We start from the raw sequence: 5,938 nt of genomic DNA, 5'->3' as shown, positions 1-5,938 counted from the left end.
CATAAAAAGAAAACAAATGAGACAAAACAGAAGCAGCACAGTCGTCAAGACTTAAACAAGATAGATAAAGACCAACATGAGACAACAAACTACCATAAAAACACAAAAAAGGCATCAGAGGCATAAAATAAGACAGAAATACCAAAATGAGACAGAACATGAATGTAAAAAGACTTAAATGAGACACAAAAAGAGCAAAATAAGATGTAATCGGACACAAAACAATCAAACGAGGCACTAAAAGACTAAAATAAGACGCAAAACAACCAATATGAGACGCACAAACTTTTTGAATTGTCCGACTATACAAACAATTTAGGGAATTTTAACTTTTAAAAAAATTAATTCTCCAGGTTTTCAATTGTTTTTGAAGCAGCTGAAACCCTGTGAAGGTGCACACATTAGACTATAACAATTAAATCATGATAGTTGTGGGGAATAAAGAGTTTATTGAAAGCCTGAGGACGACCAGTACAGCCCAAAAACCACAACAAAACCAAAAGCTGACGAGAAGTCCTGCACACAACACGTTTGCAATGACGAACAGTTCTTGAACCCAACAATCCTATCTGTTAGTGGCCAACTCACCCAAACTGGAAGAGGCTCGATCCAACTTGATCCGATCAGTCGTGACGCCCAAAATCACAAATACAACGCAGCAACGCAGCAGGACCTGTGTAGAAAACAGACAACATGTTAGCGTCGACTGTGACCACTGAGGCAGTAAAACACGTTTAAATCCAGTTTCCCAACAGTCTGGAGAATGTCGCCGGATGGGTCATTAAATTCCAACTTCACTGTTTCTTCAGGTGTTTGCACAAACCTGCTATTTATTGCTTAATAACATCACAGCACCCTGAAGAACTGCTACAACTCCACCGTTTATTAGAGCCACAAACAGCATAAACAGAGAAAACAGCCGCCATGGTTCGTGAATGCATCATGAAAAGTCAAAATCGTGATCGTGAATTGGTAAAAAAATAGCTAAAAAAAACCAAACCCTTTCCACGAACCGGATTCTGTAAAAGACAAAAAATTTTGCGCTCCTCTGCGCAACCGTGAAGCCACTAACGACTCAGCTGTGACCAACAACCACGACGTAAAAATTCAGGAGATTTTTAGGTTGAACTGCAGGTTGTGTATCCAACATTAGACCAATATGGAAACTAATTAAACCTGTAAGTAGCAAAGTCACTATTTTTAATTTTTTTGAAAACAAATGATCAACTTTCCTATTTTTTTTTTATTTTTATGGCATTTTAAAGGTGTCATATTGTACAGTTCTCTTGACTTTGTGCCGTTTCCACAGAGGTGCAGGACTTTATATTGCAGGGACATATCTATATATATATATATGTATTAGGAATATGACAGGAGCAAAAAAAAAAAACCCCAGACACTGCTTGAGGGTCAGAGGATTAATGGATTAAACTGAAGAGAGCACTTGTAGCATGAAATGTCTGAGCATAAATTACTGAGTTTATGTGTGAGCATGAAAATGTTTGACATAAAACACACGCTTTTTGGTAATTAATTGTGTGTGTGGGGCATATATTCAGCGTGAACATATTTCCCAACGCCTTTGAAAAACCTTTGATTTACACATGATGTACTAAGAGGCAATAAAACTAGAAGGAGGGGGGGGGTTAATTGTTAACATTTTGATTAGAGACTGAAAAAAAAGCATAAATTTAAACCTGCTGCAAAGTGCAAACAACCAAACAAAATCAAATGGAGGAAACTAAGAGAAGAATCGTTCACCGGCTACCTGTGAAAGCCATTTCTTACATTAATACGTCCCCGGCCATTCGCTCACCTGATCGCTCTTATATTATTCAACAGCCACTTTAACCTTCATGCATTAATGTCCTCACAGCTATAAGTCGTATTTAAATGGATTATTTTTCTCTTCCCATTAGCAGCGATCGCGCCGAGGCCCAGCTACACCTAAAGCCTCGCAGCTGCTTTACATTTACAGGATTTAAACAAACAGGAATATCATTCTGACTGACATGAACGGTATCCACATCACTGGGAAGTCATTTTGTGCCAATTTTGGGTCATTTTGAATGTCGCTGTGGTTGTTTTGGTGCTTTTTTGGTTAGTTTGGGTCCGTTTGTAGTCATTTGGATTCCCTTCGAGTGCTGCATTACTTTTGAGCCATTTTGTGTCCCTCTGGCATACTTTTGTGGTTAGTTGCCATCTCTTTGCAGTTTTTGTTGTCATTTTGCATTCATCTGTAGCCATTTTACACCCTCTGTAGTCACTTTGCATGCTTTTGTGGCATCATTTTGAATCCCACTGTGGTCATTTGTGTCCTTTTGTAGTCATTTTGCATCTCATTATAGTCATTCTGTGTCATACTGTAGTCATTTTGCATGCTTTTGTGGCACCATTTTGCCTCCCACTGTGGTCATTTTGTATCCTTTTGTTGTCATTTTGCATCACTTTGTGTCCTGCTGTAGTCATTTTGCATAATTTTGTTTAAGTTTTGCATCCCTTTGTTTTCAGTTTGTGTATACTGTAGTAATGTTGGATCACTTTTTAATCAATTGTTGTCATTTTGCATCCCTCTCTAGCCACTTTGCATGCTTTTGTGGCACCACTTTTGCCTCCCATTGCCATCATTATGTATCCTTTTGTCGCCATTTTGCATCCCATTGTAGCAACTTTGTGTCCTACTCTCGTCATTTTGCATTATTTTGTAGTCATTTTGCTTCCATTTGTAGTCATGCTGCATTCATTGATATTCATTTGCTCTCATTTTGTGTCCATTTGCTTTTTTTGCAACCCTTTGTAGTCATTTTGTTTCGATTTGTTGTCATCATGCATCCCATTTTAGCCCATTTGTGTCCTTTTGTAGTCATTTTGTACTGATTTTCTGGTCCTTTTGCATGCCTTTGAGGCTACTTGGGTCATTATGGGATAACTTTGCAGCTCTCCTGCATCGCTTTAACGTCCCGCTGTAGTCATTTTGTTCCAATTTGAAGTCATTTTGTGCCCCTTTGTACACATTTTGCATCCCTTTGAGTCCTTTTAGAGTCGTTTTGTATCCCTTGCTTTAAAGTCATCCAGGGTACGAGTCATATTTAAATGAATTATTTTCCGTTTGCACCGACGTTCCTCCCATTAGCCGCGATCACGTCGAAGCCCAGCTACACCTACAGCCCTAACAGCCACTTCCCATTTGATGCAATCAAGATCTAAAATGCCAATTAAACTGGGGAAATATCATTCTGAACCACATGAAAGGAACTCGAGGAGGTTCAAGTGCCCCAACAAAGCTGTAGGTTGATGAAGTGTGTGCTGTTGCCTGGCAATAAGAAGCAGACCAACAGCATCACGTTTAAACGTAACGGAGCAGCACTCCGTCGATGGCAGCTCGGTAATCCATACGGCGCAAACAGTCCAGGCTTTGACGCAGGAATCAACACAGACGGTAAACAATTAGCCAACCAGACACTAAACTAACATGATTAATGTGGCCAGAATGTGGAGTAACGGCTCCATCCGAGGGTCCATCAGCTGTCAAACAGCAGCCAGGATCTAAGTGGCAGGTTGAGGTTACAAACACGTGCTCGAGGGTTTTCTGTTTGGCGTCAACAGGTTAGAAACATGTGATGTGCTCTCCAGCTCCTTTTCCTGTCTCTTCTCTGTGAAAATTCAAAATGTGTCAGTTGGGATGGAAGTTATATCGCTGAGGAGCAGCTTTAATTCAAATAAAGGCATGAATCACAGTGTTTATGCTCCAGCAGCGAGCCCTTTAAATGCTGTGGGCGTATTAAGGCTTCGCTGCAGTGACAGTGTCGGGTTTTTAAATGATGTTTGCATCAATATAACTAACAGATTTCCTAAAACAAACTTGTTATTTGTCTCTCTTGTAGTTATTTTACATCTTGTCACAGATATTTTGTGCGTCTGTCCTTGCGTTGCGTTGCTTCTCCTTGTAGTCATTTTTGCATCCCTTTGTCGCTGTATTCTGTCAATTTGTAGTCATTTTGCGCGCCTTGCTACTTGTATTGGTGCTTTTGAGGTCTCTTTGCATCTCCTTGTAGACATTTTGCATCCCTTTATAGTCATTTTGTGTCAATTTGTAGGTATTCCGTATCCTGTTGTAGTAATTTTCTGTCCCAGTGTAGTCACTTTGCATCTGTTTGAAGTCATTTTGCGTCCATTTGTGGTCATTTTGCATCCCGTTCTAGTTGTATTCTGTCAATTTGTAGTAATTTTGCACGCCTTTCTACTTGTTTTGGTCCCTGTGAGGTCTCTTTGCATCTCTTTATAGACATTTTGGATCCCTTTATACTCATTTTGCGTCCCTTTGTAGTGATTTTGCATCCTGTTGTGGTTGTTTTTATCCTTGAGTGGTAACTTTGCATCACTCTCTAGTCATTTTGAGGTTAGTTGTGAACATTTTGCATTCCTTTGGACTTGTTTTGGTCCTCGTGAGGTTTCTTTGCAGCTCCTTGTAAACATTTTGGATCCCTTTCTAGTCATTTTGTGTCAATTTGCAGGTATTCCGTATCCAGTTGCAGTAATTTTCTGTCCCCGTGTAGTCACTTTGCATCTGTTTGAAGTCATTTTGTGTCCATTTGTGGTCATTCTGCATCCCCTTTGGACTTGTTTTGGTCCTTTTGAGGTTTCTTTGCGACTCCTTGTAGTCATTTTGCATCCCTTTATAGTCATTTTTGCATCCTGTACTGATTTTGCATCCCATTGGAATTAGTTTTGTCCATTGATGGTGACTTTTATTCCTTTTGTAGTCAGTTTGCATTTGTTCATAGTAACTTTTTCCTCCGTCTTGGTCTTGATCTCCTCGCAGTCACTTCGCATCCTTTCAGCATCATTTTGTTTATTCCATGAAACCAACAACCAACAAATAACGTCCAAATCTTTAACATTCAGGCAACATTTTTGGCATCGACCACCTGGAAACAGACTTTGATGCGTAAAATCGATGGAGTTCCTCTTAAAGTCAGATAGCTTGGAAGTAGCTTGTAACTCCTACAACTGCTTTTACAACGTAATGAGTTAATTGTTGTTGTTTCGACATGTAGGCAGACTTATTTTTGTGGTTTGGGCAAACACAAGGTGGGAGTCTTTGTGCTCTAGTCAGCGGTGGAGGACTTCTTCAGGGTTGTTCAACAGTATATCACTGCATGAATGAATGGATTGGTTTTTCTCCTCCTCTAATTATCAATGAAGAATCGATGACTTCGCGCCACAGGCTGCACCATAATTATCAATCAATAGTGCTGCTCAGCAGTAAGTGGGCTGCAGATATTTCAGAGTAAACCCTCCTTCACTCGTCTCCGTGTGCTCGAAGATATTTCGCAGAAAGCGCCGGTTTCTCCGTCCTCCTTTTCCTTAATAATTCCGTCTTTCATGCAAGTTGACACACTTCTTTATTATAATCCTGAATCCACAGAGTATAAACCAATTAAGAACATTTAATCCTTCTATTTAAAGTGCAAATTGAAATCTTAAAAACAAGGCGGCAGCGGCGGAGCAGATAGCAGAAACCATTAAGTAGCAGCTGACAGACGTTTGAAACATTAAAACAAACACGAAATGCCTCCAAGACACGGCGCGGAAGCAATTTCAAGATAAAAGCTCGTAAACCAGAGCGGAGAAAGGAGATCTCCGAGTGCCGGGCCACCTGCTAATACAGTTAGGAGTTTGAGAAATGGCTCCTTTCACGGCTTCCATCTCTTTCGAGCTTGACGCTCAGCCAAGGAGAGGAATATTTCACCGAGACGGATGTCAGCGCGGACACCTCCGGCTGGCGAAAACACAAAACGGGTCGATACGCTGATTGGCATGTAGCTCCCGAAGTGGCGGGTCAGGCCTTCCTCTGACAAATCCATCAGGACGCGCCACATGCTGATACTGTATTCGCTGGCTGTCGGCCACGCGCTCATTTACATTTCTGCAGCGG

At 40.7% G+C, this 5,938-nt stretch overlaps 1 protein-coding gene across 1 annotated transcript in view; it reads right to left on the bottom strand.

The window, feature by feature from the left end:
- The window catches only part of rnf152 (ring finger protein 152), a 70,071-nt gene that overhangs the window by 19,999 nt on the left and 44,134 nt on the right, over positions 1–5,938 (bottom strand). Inside the window, exon 2 of the mRNA XM_008297659.1 lies at positions 589–673. The gene's annotated coding sequence lies outside the window, so the exon portion shown is untranslated. The remainder of the gene's footprint in view (positions 1–588; positions 674–5,938) is intronic.

Source organism: Stegastes partitus, unplaced genomic scaffold (assembly GCF_000690725.1).
Source record: "Stegastes partitus isolate 25-593 unplaced genomic scaffold, Stegastes_partitus-1.0.2 Scaffold1233, whole genome shotgun sequence".
NCBI lineage: Eukaryota > Metazoa > Chordata > Actinopteri > Pomacentridae > Stegastes > Stegastes partitus.
Note: the sequence above shows the minus strand (reverse complement) of the source record. Positions and strands in the feature narration are given on the sequence as shown.